Source organism: Chiloscyllium plagiosum, chromosome 37 (genome assembly GCF_004010195.1).
Source record: "Chiloscyllium plagiosum isolate BGI_BamShark_2017 chromosome 37, ASM401019v2, whole genome shotgun sequence".
Classification (NCBI taxonomy): domain Eukaryota; kingdom Metazoa; phylum Chordata; class Chondrichthyes; order Orectolobiformes; family Hemiscylliidae; genus Chiloscyllium; species Chiloscyllium plagiosum.
Window position 1 is genome coordinate 17,633,405 of NC_057746.1, and position 16,868 is coordinate 17,650,272.

The window sequence follows — 16,868 nt, forward strand, 5'->3', positions numbered from 1 at the left end:
AAGAACAGGAAATGACATCACCGTAGGAAATGACATCTCCACAGGAAATGACCCAAAGAAACCAAAATGTATAAACAGAAAGCAGTAATCATCCGCAGTGCTTCATCCAGAGGCTCACTGTAGATGTTACCCAGTATCATTACAAAATGTCTGAAAATGAACCATCCAACTCAGCGAGCAAACCTACATCCAAAACCCTTGATTCCACGACTGACCAAGAATTTGATCATAAACTCTACCAGGATGGGAAACACTTTCCCAGTATTTATCATGCTAAACTGCTTAAGAATTTTGTACGTTTAAATGAGATTACATTTCAGTCCTCCAAAATCCAGTGAGCAGATTCACAATCTGTTCATCGTTTGCTTAACCAATCATCCCTGCATACCAGGGATCATCCCAGTGAATCATCTCTGAAATGTCTCCAATGAAGTGACATATTTCCTGAAATTAGGGGATCTACATACTGATGAGGAAGGACACCACTTCGACTGGGACAGCTCATCCATCCTAGAACAAGCCAAACAGAGAATTCCTAGAAACATGGCATTCCAACCAGTACGCTGTCAACAAACACATTGACTTGGAATCCACCCCCTGAGAAAAAGAACAGGAAATGACATCACCATAGGAAATGACATCTCCACAGGAAATGACCCAAAGAAACCAAAATGTATAAATAGAAAGCAGTAATCATCCGCAGTGCTTCATCCAGAGGCTCACTGTAGATGTTACCCAGTATCATTACAAAATGTCTGAAAATGAACCATCCAACTCAGCGAGCAAACCTACATCCAAAACCCTTGATTCCACGACTGACCAAGAATTTGATCATAAACTCTACCAGGATGGGAAACACTTTCCCAGTATTTATCATGCTAAACTGCTTAAGAATTTTGTACGTTTAAATGAGATTACATTTCAGTCCTCCAAAATCCAGTGAGCAGATTCACAATCTGTTCATCGTTTGCTTAACCAATCATCCCTGCATACCAGGGATCATCCCAGTGAATCATCTCTGAAATGTCTCCAATGAAGTGACATATTTCCTGAAATTAGGGGATCAAAACTGCTCACAATACTCCAGATGAGGTCTCACCAGTGCTTTATACAGTTCCACTAAGACACAGACTCCAAAATGTTCGACTACAAACATCTTGAAATAAGGAACAGCATTTCATTAGCCTTCCTAATTACCTGTTGTAATTGTGTGCTAGTTTTCTGTGTTTCTGGCCCAACTACCCCCGGTCCTTTTGTGGTGCAACTTTCTACAGTTCTCACTGTTTAAATAGTTCTCTTCTTGTATTATCTCCGCCGAAATGAACAGGTTCACATTTTCCCAAGTTCTACTCTAATTGCCAACGTGTTGCCCACATCCCAAGACCACCAGTGAGATGAATGTATGTTTTAGCGCCTTAATGTATAATTGTTGTGAACAAATATTCCACAGCTCCCCTCGATTTCCTTTCCTACAAGGAGAATAATCTTAGTTTCTCCAAACCCCTGATTCCCCAACGTCTGTTTGCTGTCTAAAAAGTACACATCAGGATTGTGTTGGAACATTCTCCACTTGCCTGCATCAGTGCAGCCACCAACAATGTTAAAGAAAGTGAATTTCCTACAGGTCAAAGGACTGTGACTGAGTGGTGTCCCAACCACTACCTTCAGCATCCCCTCTTTCCATCACCAAAGTGGCATCAATGCGTAAAAGGTAAAGTCACCGTTGCCCTACCAGAGCATAGGACTGCACTCTTTGGGGAGATATAACTGATGGTAGTTTAAACTGAAGGTTACTACAGCACTGGCAAGGGGAGAGATTGAGAAGGAGAATTGAATATGGATATCCTGGATGTATAAGAGCACCACCCATTTCACATGAATGAATAATGTAAAAACAAACCCTAAGCCTGCAACTGAATTCCCCCTTTTTTTGTACTGTTCTGGTAAATCTCCTGAGCCCCCTCTCAGGGATCCTGCCATCCTTCCCAATGTGTGGGTTATCTCTGGTTCGCACAGACCAAGATGCTCTGCGCTCATTACACGGTAACAATTACACTGACCCTCAATGTCCATAAGGGTGGGAGACACAGAAATCCTGATAAGATGCATTTAGATGCACACTTGTGATGCCAATGCAGACAAATCTATGGGCCAAGTGCAAAATATCATTAGAATGCTCAGTACTGGCACAAGCCCGATGACCACAGAGTATTTTTCAGTAATATTGACCTTTGAGACACTGAATATAGGAACATAACAAGCCACATTTGAAACCAGGTCATGAGAAGGTGATGTTAGAATAGATGACTCTTAGATTGGTCAGGCTTTTTGGGGAGAGGAAAGTGAGGTGCAGACATGGGGCAATTTAGGAGAAAATTTTGGAGCCCGGGGTCCAGGAATGTAAGGGAGGCACTATAAAGAGAAATAAAAGTGGAGAATCCTCATCAAGATGGAATTAGGGGAAAGTACATTTTGCGGAGATTTGTGAGGCTTGAGGAGATCACTGAGATAGGAAGGTTCGCAGTAAAAATAAAAATGATGAGAAAAATTTGCATAACTTTAAATCGATTGAAATACTTGACAAGATAATATATGATTTTAACCACTAATCATCAGCTGTTCCAATATAGACAGCATCCCATAAGCACATTTAGGAAAATAGTTTTATTATGTGTTGTCTTTCTCCAGTCCTGCAGTAAGAAATGCTGAAAAAAAAGCTGCCTCTTCTATTTTAAAGGAGGCAAGCTGTGTCTAAATCTTAATGCGCAGCAGAGAGAAAGTGTTCTACCTATTAACATCAGCAACCAACTAACTCGAAATTAAACTGAAATCAAAATCCAAAGTTTTTGGTCCTGTGGGGCCTACTCATGCTTCTTTTGTCTATTTATTTTTTTAAAAAGTGGGCAACACACAAGCTGTTTGCCAACTATGACTGTAGCTGCCTGTCAGAATAAGACATTCTGGCACCAACACTCCGCAAGTGAAGCAGCACAGTAAACCTCTCGCTAAAAAGGCACAGTACCATCACACATTGTAAGTATTTTATTTGTCACTTTCCTGCTATCCAACGGCAATATGCCTCTATGCCTCTCTTTGTCTGGTAAGGAAAGACTCAGAGAGAGAGAGATAGAGAGAGAGAGATAGAGAGAGCTTGGCGATCCCAACACCAGGATAACTAGTGACTGTGGCTGCAAATTCTTTAAGATTTTCAAATCGATCATTTCCAACCCCCCTCAGTCCATTCCTTCCCTCGCACCACTGGCCTTACGGCCCTCAGTATCTCAGACCCCCGTTCCAATCAACCTGTTCAGAGACCACATACCTCTCGAGTACGTGGGGATTGAACCCAGATGTCCTGGCTGAGAGATAGAGGCAATACCACTGTGCCCCATGAATGCAGAGGTCCCTGTAAGGACTGGGTGGTGATGTCAATTGTTGCCATGATGTCAGTGATGATGCAGGCGCCAGGAGCATCCACACCTAGATGATGTAAGGGTCGTCATCAATGTGGTAGAGAGTGTCAACCGTCGTAGGGATAAAGAAGGAGCCAGTGGGGTAAAAGTAGGTTCTCTGACTGAATGGCCTAATCCTATTCCGATGTCCCAACATTCAATTGTCATCTGGTGCTGAGTAAAATGTCCAGAAATCAGAGGTTCACGTCCCATTACCTCAGCTTGTGGACTGAGAATATACTTTGTAAATCTGAAGTGTCATGCCGTTCTCAACATTGGACCCCATCAAACATTAATTTTGATAGTTGTGTTCACAGCAGTCATTCAAGTCAGAAACATGCAGTCCTTATCTGGTCTGCCCAATATATGACTCTAGTTCCTGCAATAAAGTGGGTGTCCCTGAAGTGCCCTCTCAAAATGTCTTGGCTGACCAAATTAGGAAAGGGCAACAAATGCTGGCCCTGCCACCTATACCAGAATCCCATAAAAGAAATGAGCCCCATCCCAAGGAGTCTGCACACCAGTGCATTTGAGTGTGGGCAGGTACAAGGAGTTAGGCCACAGATCAGCTGTGATCTCATTGAATGGCAGAACTGGCTGGAAGGGCTGAACGGTCTCCTTCTGTTCTTATGTTCTGAGAGCTTGCTGTGCACAAATTGGCGAACGTGTTTCCTCTGTATCTAAAGTTGCTACACTTCGGGGGAAAAAGGCCTCGTTAACTGCAAAGTGTTTGGGAAGGGTCTCATTCATCACTCAAAACAGGAAACGTTTGAGAAATTCAACTGGTATGGCATCATCTGTGGAGAGAGGGAAACAGAAACAGAGATAGAATTAAAGTTTCACGTCTCAGGACCATTCTTCAAATTTTATCACAATAATTGTGGCCTTTGCAATGTTAAGGTTTTTGACAGAAGAATGAAGGACGAACTCAGTTGGGTTTGTTAGTCAAAGCTTTTAAAAATTGATGAAGATAAAAACATCGACTTTGCCCTTAATTTTTGTTGAAATAAAAGCATTTCAATTGAATTTACAATGGCTTTGAACTTCCTTCTAACTGCGTTTGCAGGTGAACTTATTAGACACATACAGACACTTAATGATTAAAATTGTGCTGCTCAGCTCTAAGTAACTAACATTAAAGCTTTTCTCCATTTTGCAATTTCCACCTATCTAACTAACTACCATTCAGCACATTCCTGTCATGTTTCGATCCATCTTGTTCTGTAAACGTAGTACGGATGATTGAGCTGCTTCCCTGAAATCCGAAACATTTCAGCATTGTACTTGAAATTCGCAGGGAACACAAGAAGCACAGATTTCCAATAATGCCACGAACAGAAAGCAGAGGGATCGAGATCACTCCGCCTTTACTGAATTAATTCGCCATTTTAATATCAACGCATCTCTGAAAACATGCTCTTGTACAGTTTTCTGGTTTCTCTGCGTTGTTTGCGAATAGCCCTCAGGGTGATTTGATGACTCTCCTGCCAGCAATATCCTCCCCATAATGAACAGATAATACAAAAGGAATTAAAAGTCAGATAAACCCAACTCCCACTCCTGGCAATTGATTCAATCGCTGGTCTTTCCCAGGCATCCACTAGACCCTCCAATTCTGAATTTTATTTTCTTTTGTTGCTGTATTTTCAGACGAATTCAACCAAAAAAAAAGGGTTTGTTAGCTTTCACAGCGACAATCTGCATTTTTGCAATGCTGACCTCTGCCTGCAAGTTTCGCTCCAAGCCACCCATCATCTCAATTTGGACATATGTTGCCCTTCCTTCAGTGTCGCTGGGTCAACATCCAGAAATTCTCTCCCTAATGTTATTGTGGTTCAACCTTCAACAGACCGATTGCAGCGATACAAGGAGGCAGCCCACAGGACCATCTCAAGGGCAATGAGCTTCAGATGGTATATGCTGGCCTAGTGAGTGGCATCCGCATTTCATGTGCGAATAACATGAAAAAAAACTGTCCCAGTTCTCCTCATAAAGGAGGTTCCCCATTATAACCTGGCAGTCATTCACAGAATCAGGTGTTAAGCAAGTGTCCACCTGTCAGTGATAGCACGCAGGTGACCCTGAGCTAGCTGCACTCACAGACAAATGTCCCCTCGTTATTGCTACATGTGAAGCACTTGGGACATGTTCCTGCGTTAAAGACATGAGATAAACATAATTAAAAGCAAAGTATTGTGAATGCTGGAAATCTGAAATCCAAACAGAAACGCCGCAGCACTAACAGCATCTGTGGAAGGAGAAGCCGTGCAAAGTTCCACAGTAATGACCCAGTGTGAACCGTGAAAAAATTCTTAAAATGTGTTCTCCCTGTTCTCCTCACTGTCATCATAGGGTGTTTTGTTACTTGCCCTTTTCCATTCCTTGTTCCTTAGATTTCCACCTCCATCGCAGCAGTATCTGCGTAATCCAAGACATTTCCTTTCTCTTGAAACAGATCATTTTCGATAAAAAAAAACAACTCACTTGGCGAGAGAAATGACTTTGACCCTGACTTTAGCATCCAGCTCTGGTTGGAAGGAATTATGATCATACTTTTCTATGAGGCGACCTTGAAAAATATAACTCAGTTTGTGGCATCACTCACCCCCAATAGTGCAGTACAGCTGCACCGACCCCGCTTCTGTTATATAAACTCCTGTCTAGTGTATATGTCCAGCGGACCCTTAAGGTATCAAGACAGGTGGATAAAAGGTGAGGAAAGAAAACAGTGGTATGGCCTGTCTTAGCCGAACCAGGGAGATTAAGTGCAATGAGGTTATTCCCAAACTGTGTATTGGTTATATGTTGGAGTACACCGCTGGAGTACTGTGTTCTGGAATCCACGTCATAGGAGGGATATGTTAGCACAGAGAAGGCACAGAGGGGATTTACCAGAATATTGCCTCGGCTGAAATGTTTTTTAAATATAAAGAGACATTGGACATACTGTAATTATTTCCCTTAGAGCAGAGGAGATTGAGAGGAGACATGATTGAGAAGTATCAAATTATGAGAGATATAGACAGGTTAGACAGCAAAAAACGTTTTCCCTTTTGATGAAAGAATCAAAGACCAAGAGGCATAAGTTTAAGTTAAGGGGCAGGAGGTTTAGAGGCAATGTAAGGGAAAACTTTTCACCCGGACAGTGGTGAGAACCACAGCCTGTAAGAAAACCTCAAAACATTGAAGAAGTGTTCAGATATACGCTTGCGACATCAAGACAGATGAGGCTATGGGTCAAGTGATGGAAAATAGAGTTGGAATTATTCGGTCCTTATTTGTGACCGGCGCAGACACGGTGGCTGAAGAGCCGTTTTGGACCAAAGATTTGTAAAGGTTACTCAAAACTTTTAATTTGATTCATGAGCTCATTGTCTGGAGTATAAATGGAGCTGTGTAATCAACAGCTTTAATTCAACTGCAGATGTCTATATCAATATCAATTTCAATTCGTTCAATATCATCAGATAGAGTTACTGAGTGACCTTGAACAGTTTCAACAGATATTTACATTTCTGCAGGATGGAGCATGGTTTTATCAAACCGAGCAGAAGAGCAGAGATTAATGATTTTAAGCTCTATGACATTCGTGCTGACATGAACGATTTAAAATGTTCACCCAAAAGGAGCACAGCTTTGGAAATAGACAAGACAATAGGTGCAGAAGTAGGCCTTTCTGCCCTTCGAGCCTGCACCACCATTCATTATGGTCATGGCTGATCATCCTCAGTATCTTGTTCCTGCCTTATCTCCATAACCATTGATTCCACTATCTTGAGAGTTCTATCCAACTCTTTCTTAAACGGATCCAGAGACTGGGCCTCCACTGCCTTCTGGGGCAGAACATTCCACATACCCACCACTCTGTAGGTGAAGAGGTTTCTCCTCATCTCTGTCCTAAATGGCCTACCCCTTATTTTTTAGCTGTGTCCTCTGGTTTGGGACTCACCCATCAGCGGAAACATGTTTCCTGCCTCCAGAGTGTCCAATCCTTTAATAATCTTATTCGTCTCAATCATATCCCCTCTCAGTCTTCTAAACTCAAGGGTATACAAGCCTATTCGCTCCAATCTTTCAACAAAAGATAATCCCGCCATTCCAGGAATTGACCTCGTGAACCTACGCTCCACTCCCTCAATAGACAGAATGTATTTTCTCAAATTTGGAGACGAGAACTGCACAGGATATTCCAGGACTCTGTACAGCTGCAGAAGAACCTCTTTGCTTCTATACTCAATCCCTCTGGTTATGAAGGCCAGTATTATATTAGCTTCCTTCACTACCTGTGCTGTGCAATGTCAGATCTGTGATATTGCTGGGTTGTCGACCCCATTGAAAAGTATTTAATAACCTTTTCTGATTCAATGTTTTCATTATTTCTTGCTCCCGAATTATAGAACGTAGAAAATAGACCTTGGAACAATACAGCTCAGAACAGGCCCTTCGGCCCTCAATGCTGCGCCGACCTGTGAACTATTCTCAGCTTGTCCCCCTACACTACCCCAAAATCATCCATGTGTTTATCCAAGGATTGTTTAAATCTCCCTAATGTGGCTGAGTTGACTACATTACCAGTTAGGACATTACACGTCCTTACCACTCTCTGCATAAAGAACTTGCCTCTGACATCTGTCTTACATCTATCACCCCTCAATTTGTAGTTATGCCCTCTCGTACAAGCTGCCATCATCATCCGAGAAAAAAACATTTCACTGTCTACCCTATCTGATCCTCTGATCATCTTGTATGTCTCTATCAAATCTTAACCTTCTTCTTTCCGGTGAGAACAGACCAAATTCTCTCAGCCTTTCCCCATAAGACCGTCCCTCCAGACCAGGCAACATCCTGGTAAATCTCCTCTGCACGTTTTCCAATGCTTCCACATCCAACTGTAATGGGGAGACCAGGACTGTACACAACATTCCAAGTGTGGCCACACCAACGTTTTGCATCATTGCAGCATGATATTGCGGTTCCAGAACTCAATTCCTCTACCAATGGAACCTAACACACCATATACCTTCTTCACAACACTATCCACCTGGGTGGCAACTTTCAGGGGATCTAAGCACACGGACTCCAAGATCACTCTGCACATCCAGACTACCAAGAATCTTTCCTTTGACCCAGTATTCCGCCTTCCTGTTATTCTTCCCAATGTGCATCACCTCACATTTAGTTGCATTGAACTCCATTTGCCACCTCTCAGCCCAATTCTGCAGTTTATACAAGTCCCCCTGTAACTTGTAACATTCTTCCAATCTGTCCACTACTCCACCGACTTTAGTGTCCTCTGCAAATTTACTAATCCATCCACCTATGCCTGTGTCTAAGTCATTTATAAAAATGACAAACAGCAGTGGTCCCAAAGCAGATCCTTTTGGCACACCACTAGTAACTGGACTCCAGACTGAATATTTTCCATCAACCACCATTTGCTGCCTTCTTCCAGAAAGCCAGTTTCTAATCCAAACTGCTAAATCACCCTCAATTCCATGCCTCTGCATTTTCTCCATCAGCCTACCATGTGGAACCTTATCAAAGGCTTTACTGAAGTCCATGTATACCATGCCAACTGCCCTACCCTCATCTACATGCTTGGTCACCTTCTCAAAAAAAACTGAATGAGGTTTGTGAGACACGACCTGCCCTTGGTGAAACCATGTTGACTATCTGAAATCAAATTGTTGCTTGCTAGATGATTATAAATCTTATCTCTTATAATCCTTTCCAAAACCTTTTCTACAACAGAAGTAAGGTTCACTGATCTATAATTACTTGGGTCATCTCTACTGCCCTTTTTGAATAAGGGCACAACATTTGCAATCCTCCAATCCTCTGCTACAAAACCTGTAGACAATGACGACTCAAGTATCAAAGCCAACCGCTCTGCTATCTCCTCCCTGGCTTCCCAGAGAAACCTCAGATAAATCCCATCTGGCCCAGGGGACTTGTCTACTTTCACTCCTTCTATAATTGATAACACCTGTGCGTAACTAACCTTGATCCTTTCCCGTCTAATATCTCGCACCTCATTCTTCTCCTCGACAATATTCTCCTTTTCTTGAGTGAACACCGATGAGAAATGTTCATTTAGTACCTCTCCGATCTCTGCAGGGTCCACACTCAACTTCCCACTTGTGTCTTTGACTGACCCTATTACTACCCTAATCATACTTTTATTCCTCACATATATATACTTATATTGTAGAAGGTCGAGTATTTCCAAATCAACTCGGCAGTCCTTCTATTAAGCTCAGCAGTCTGCATACATGACGTTTAAACTGTCTTGGTTTCACATTCGACCATATAATGCTCCACTCATAATCTCCACACAAACGGCAGCAGGGGAAAACGGTAGAGATTCTGTGCTGTTCTGTAGTCATGGCCTTTTAAATTTAGTTGCCTCTGCACTAACGCTAAAGCTTGAAATAGCGTCTCGTGTTTCCAAAGTAGTGTGGAGCATACAGCCATGGAAGTGTTTTAGAATAACAGCGCAAATTTGCAGGTAATTGCATAGGGTGACTATGGCACTAGTCCTGCGAGAGTTGGTTCACTCAATCTCCCGCCGAGAGAGAGAGAGATCCTCTGGAGAATGAACTTGCCCTGTTACAAGGGATATGGAGTGAGCACGACCACATAATTAGTGTTCGGTTCAGCTAATGTAATGGTAGTGGTGACAGTTCCAAAATATATTGAACATTGTAGTTGGATTATCTCAAATATTGATCAGGTCATTGATTAAATATAAACGGGCAGTCCACAAAGCAGTACAATAATACATCACAAACCAAGATGGTGCAAACCTTTATTCATGAACTTATCCAACTGTCTGTTAAACGTTGTAACTGCGCCTGCATCCTTCACCTTCTCTGGCAGCTCATTCCACATATGAACCACCCTCTGTGTGAAAACGTTCCTCTTTAGGTCCCTTTTAAATAGTTCCCTTCTCACTTTTAAAATATGGCCCATAGTTTTGATCTCTTCTCGGGAAAAAGACCATTTTCATTCACCTTATCTCTGCCCCTCATGATATTATAAACCTCAATACGGTCGCCCTTCAACCTCCTACACTCCAGTGACAAAACTCCAAACCTTTTCAGTCTACTTTTGCATCTCAAATCTTGCAGTCTCGGCAACATCCTAGTGAGTCTTCTCTGAACCCTCTCCACTTTAGTAATGTCTTTTCTATAAGGATGTAGGCGAGTAGAACTGCACACAGTACTCCAGAAGACGCCTCACCAACACCCTGTACGACCTCAACCATTTGAATGGTAGGCAGAGAAGGGAAGTTTAAGCGAACAATTCTTTCAGTCATACTCATGTAAGGAACTCCAGTGGATTCCAGAAGGTCCTGTTGGAGTCTGTACAGCGCCCCCCGAGCCCAGGGCACCGGATGTGGGGAAGCCAACCCAGAAGTAAAGGCACTGCCAATGTTCCATTCTACCTTTCCAAACTGTCATGCCTTACGGACGAAATCCATAAATGAAACCCCATTCCACATTAAGGCCGCCGAGAAGTGGACGGTGCTGTTGAACTGCACGTTATGAGGAGTCTTCAGATGGCACTAAGACTTCCCAACGGCAGAGAAGTGACCATCCAAGGGGCCAGCGGGCGGGTGTTGCAGGTAGTGGCCAATCCTGAAAACAATGAAGCTTCCATTACTATACCAGACTTGGGGAGTTACTATTCAGGGATGTTTTTACTGCAAAGTGGATTTAATGGGATTTCGGAGAAGCTGTGGGCAATGAACCAGTTTTAACTAAGTTGGCTGTAATTTAAGCTCATTGTGCGGGCCAATCACTAACTATATAAGAGGCGGACTGAGGGCACGTTGGTGCTGTGGTAGTGTCCCTATCTGTAAGCTATCAGGTCTGGCTTCACACCGGAGCAGATTGATTTTTAAAAATCCACAAGAGGCGAACTAAACACCTCGGTACTGCGACAGAGCAGTAGGGGTTATAACGATGTGAGAGTCAGCAGTTCATTTCCTGGGTCAGGCAGCTGAATTTCAACATCCCCCACCCCGACCCCCACTGTTCTGTCTAGCTTTGTTTTTTTTTAAGTATTTTACCAGTTGTGCATTGATTAAGGGCCTCAGATTACTTGTAGCGTGAGCAACTTCACAGCAGATTCATCACGTGTAAAGACAGGGGAAGAGCTTGCAAAAGGAATGCATCTCCCAGAGAATACCAGAAGAACACAGCTTTGATTTTTATTCACAGGCCAGTCAAATGTTATCGTGTGCTACCTCTTGTCATTCTCTATCTCATAACGTGGGGTGGCATGGTGGCTCATTGGTCAGCACTGCTGCCTCACAGTTCGATTCTAGCCTCAGGTGACATTCTGTGTGCCATTTGCACATTCTCCCCGTATCTGCATGGGTTTCTTCCGGGTGCTCAAGTTTCCTCCCACAATCCAAAGGTGTGCAGGTTAGGTGCATTAGTCAGGGGTAAATATAGGATAGCGGAATGGGTCTCGGTTGGTTACTCTTAGGAGGGTCGGTGTATGCTTGATGGGCCAAGTGGCCTCTCTCCATACTATAGTGAGTCTATGATTCTAATCTTTTCAACTCCCCTCCTATGAGCACACAGGCATAGTGAACAATTTAATACGTTCTCCTCCACGCTTTGAGCAGCTAGGGATCTGTTAGCTTAGATGGCGAGCTTATACTACGGTGTGATCTCAATTTCGAGTTCAATCCATTCACCACGCAGTTACTGCGATGCGTTTTCCTATACCTCGCCTGAGACGTGGTGATCCTGAGATTGAACCACCATTAGTGATCGGTTAAGACTGCAATAATTTCACCTTTAATTGGCAGGCATTTTCAAACCATGAAAATCACATAACACCAGGTTATAGTCCAACAGGTTTAATTGGAAGCACACTAGCTTCCGGAGCGACGCTCCTCCATCGCTTGTTATTTCTTTGTAAGGACTTTGATGTCCCCGATCAGTCGGATGTAAATCACAAAATGTAATGACCTTTTCCTGCTTATTTCATTTCGTCGATTTCACCTGCTCAATTCATGTTCAACTTGTAACTCTACAAGAAACTTTCCAATTGCTGTAGGCCTTATTTTCTTGTATTATTTCTGATTTAGTTCATTATGGTTGACTTTGAACGTTTTGCGGAGCTTCAGAACAGGCCGTAACGCATTTGCTGATCTTTCTGTGATAGGGTTAATATTCTTTTCTACGGATTTGAACATCGGGCCAAGTACAAAACAGAGGACCCGTGCTAGACTGCTTCCATCGTGCCGCTGCCTGTGGGAAATCACTACCTCATCTTAAAGCTCTCTTGCTTTCATGCCACCTCCCTGTATGACGTTAAGTGTCATGTGATACAGTGACGATACATATTATTCTGATTATTTAACGAATATTTGCCTGAACAAAAGCGTGTATTTGACTATTAAAGCTCATTTTAACCTAATTTTTAAGTTCAATTTATGCATGAAGTGGAAGATCTTCTCAGTTCTTGCCCTTGTCCCACTCCTGGCTTCGTCAGTTACAGAGAAAGCATTCAAGAGCAGTCTCAAAGGTTTAATCATCAGCTTGCCAATGGGTCCCACGATTCTCCATTATTTACGAAGGAAAGACAAAATGCTGGAAGATAGGAAGCAAACATATTAAGAGGATAGAAATTATATGCGTTTACTAAAGTTCCAACACTTAAAACTTCCATATAAAATATCTTAAAGAGAAATCTAAGCAACATTTTTAAGATTTTTTTCATAATTCTCTAAAGTACCAAACGCAGAAATGGCAGTATCACTGAGGATCCTTTAAGAAATCATGTCCAAATTTCTGGACATTGAAGAAGATTTGAATTTCATCAAAAATATACTAAGTTTGTATTCAAATGCTTTAATCAAAGTGTTGCTAAGAAATTTCCAAGCTATGCAAATACGTCTCACAGTCTTCTACCTTTTAAACATTCTTCTTCATTACTGCAGCAACTCAAGGAGGCAGATCACCACCATCTTCTCAGGAGGGAGAAAAGTGAGGACCGCAGTTGCTGGAGATCATACTCAAAAACCATGGTGCTGGAAAAGCACAGCAGGTCAAGCAGCATTCAAGGAGCAGGAGAGTTGACCTTCCCCTTATGGAAGAGTATTTAATGCTGGCCCAGCCAGTGACTCACACGTGCCATGACAAAATAAAGCAGGAATAATAATTTTGTTCTATGATGAATTTTCCAACATGCTGCATCACTTTAGCATCAACAGAATGAAGTGATATTTGAATCGTCAGCAGCAATGAAGGAACCCTGACAAAAGGTAATTGTTCGGTGGTTGTAATGGATTAGACACAGGATTTTGCTTGAACAGCACTACCATCGTTAAGTGTGAGCATCATGTTGTTCTTCCTGACTTCTGCAAATTATTGAATGATTCAATTCTGCTTTGGGAAGATTAAGATGGTGCAACAGGCAATGTAGCTTGCATCGCCAAACACAAATGGTGTAAACAACAAGTTGTTAAAATTGCAATGATGTTTTAGTAAAAGCGTCGATCGCACAGGTATTGACAACAAAAAAAAGAAAATTATTGAAAGGCAATGCCTTTGTCTATTAAAGACCTTTCAACTAATGAATCTCTACTTCACCTGTCGTGTCTGTCATTTAAAATTTAGCATTCTTTCATTTGTTCTGATCAGTACATGATTAAGAGGCTTGAGAACATTTCTCTCATTTTCCAAACATGTTCACCGTCTGTGCTACTAAGGGACTGTTTGTAAAAACCCCTGGTATATTCATCACTTGGTGGCAAATATGATTTGTTCATAGATTGATTTTCAATCTTATTATCAGAGGTAACTTCCTATTAAACTTAACATATTACTAATTGGGCTTTATTTTATCTTTTGAGTCTTCCAAGGTACTGAATAAGGAACATGCTAGTAAACCCCTAATGATACCCTGGCTTGCAGTCTCCTGTAATGAATACTGACTTGTAGCATGGATTATCTGCCTTATAACTCCTCTCAGGAGGGCCAACAAGTGATACTGTTATGGGGGCATATTAGAATCAGTGTCTTATAGAACATCGAACATAGAACATTACAGCGCAGTACAGGCCCTTCAACCCTCAATGTTGCGCTGACCTGTCATGCCAATCTGAAGCCCATCTAACCTACACTATTCCATGTACGTCCATATGCTTGTCCAAATGACGACTTAAATGTACTTAAAGTTGGGATAGTTTAAAACAGCCTTTAAAAATTGAGCCGTCAAAAAAGGACAAATGTAGGGATATGAAAGATAAAATCCATCAGGCCAAAGAAACCTTATTGATTTGTTGGTGTAGGTAACTAAAACGGTAGATCTGAACTTTCCTTGCATGTAATTGGTGTGGATTTCAATTAGCCATTCCACAATGGCCTATGTAAAAGACTATTTCATAAAATAAAGATAACAGAATGGAAATATATAAACATCATTCGACATTTACTTTGGCTGTTGCATACAGAGAGTAGGGATAGTAATATTCAAAAATAGAATGAAATAACTATAGCATCACATATGGTTGCCATTGAATCCCTATCAATAAACTGTAAATTTTAATGAACAGGTAGTATAGTAAAATATATCCAATTTAACAAAAAGTCAAAGATATGAGGCACAGTAAATCATGTAAACGAGAGATAAAATAAAAAGGCTGGATGGATTAGTTGTCAAAATTGTGGTAAATGACTTAATGCAGTCAAGTATATGAGTATCCATCTTAGATTTTTAAAAATGGATAGATTAGAGTATGACCAAATGGAGAATAATAGAGACTATAGAATTCCAAACACATTTAACGACCTTATACACCCAAAGCATTAAGCTGTAATGGGTCAATTGCAAACAGATTAAAGGAGACAAATGGAGTGTTAATATTTGTGTTTTGGTGTTTTGTACACTAGAAATTAAAGGGAAGGCATTTTTTTCTCGTATAACAATGTCTAGAGTACGGTACAGTGGTCTATGTTTTTAAAAAAATTGTTTGATCTTTCAAAAGGTTTCTCTTACAGAAATGGCACAGGGGACGGTCATATCATACATAAAAAGATAATATTGAATTTTAGACAGAAATCAAAACAGATTTTCTATCCTGGGTTAAGAAACGACATACAGATCCCTAGCACTGCATGTCAATGAAGATAGGATCTGGATCAGTCATTTACAGTAATGACTTAATGCTGTTGGGAGATTGAGTGGCCTCATCGTGTTATGCGATAAACTGGGAGCAAAATTCGCTCTGGCAGAGGGATAAACATCAACGACGTTCTTTCGGAATTCGAAGTGCAAACTTAAGACTACTATGTTCAAATAGATATAGGTAGGCTTCAGTGTGACTCGAACTCACGACCGCTGGTTTACAAGACCAGTGCTCTACCCACTGAGCTATGAAGCCTAAGGCGAGCACGTAATTGGTTCACTTTTCATCTGAACTGAGACAGACCCTGTTATTTTTTAAATTGACCAATAAATAATTAATGATCATGTTCTCTCGGACATAAAATGAAGTCATGTCGTGGCAATTACAAGGGCTGCAAGACCACCATTTCGCTGAGGTTCGGTATTTAAGACTCAATCATGGAATACCTGAGCAGACAGCGCCAGGTATCCGGGCTTGATTCCGGCTGCGGGCGAATGTCTGTGCGGATTTTGCACATTCCCCCCCCCCCCCCCGTCTCTGCCCGGGTTTCCTCCCACAGTCCAAAGACGTGCAGGTTAAGTGAATTGTCCATGCTAAATTGCCAATGGTGTTCAGGGGTGTGTAGGTTAGATACGTTAGTTAGGGGTAAATGTAGAGTAGTTAGATAGGATGGGTTACTCTTTGGAGAGTCGGTGTGGACTTGTTGGGCCAAATGGCCTGTTTCCACACTGTAGGGGATTCTGTAATTCTACGAATGAATCAGTGGGTTTAATCAGTGGTCTGGTAACACCAGCCAATGCAGATATGTGGCACAGTGGTAATCCTCATGAGCTGGGCGCGGACGTTTGAATCCTATCTTCTTCTCCCGGTATATGATTGCAGGTTCGTTAGGGCATTTTTAACAGAGAAGAAACATCCAGCAGGAGGCGCCTTCTTGAAATTGAATTTCTCATCGCCAGTCGTTCATTGGACTTATAAATGGAGTAGGGCCCTAGTGACGCATGTAACAGCCGCACACGACATTGAGCTGCAGATAGACTGCGACAGCAGCATTAGGGAAATAATTATAGAAACAATTTCCGGAGAGTATTTCTCTCTCTCAGCAGAAATAAATTGACATGCTCTAAAGATCCATGATTCTGTCTGTTTTTATTTCCTTTACAAAACTGTTAATATTGATAGTTGAGTTTATTTTCTGAATGTCTTTATTGTTTTGTTATCAGTGGCTCTCATCTGCAGGTTACTGCAAGTCATGTCAGATATGC

The 16,868-nt window shown here is 41.8% G+C and overlaps 1 non-coding gene across 1 annotated transcript; it reads right to left on the minus strand.

Moving 5' to 3' along the window:
• Positions 1–15,785: 15,785 nt before the first annotated feature.
• trnat-ugu lies at positions 15,786–15,858 on the minus strand. The gene has a single exon. It is a non-coding gene; the product is annotated as a tRNA-Thr (tRNA).
• Between the last annotated feature and the right edge of the window lie 1,010 nt (positions 15,859–16,868).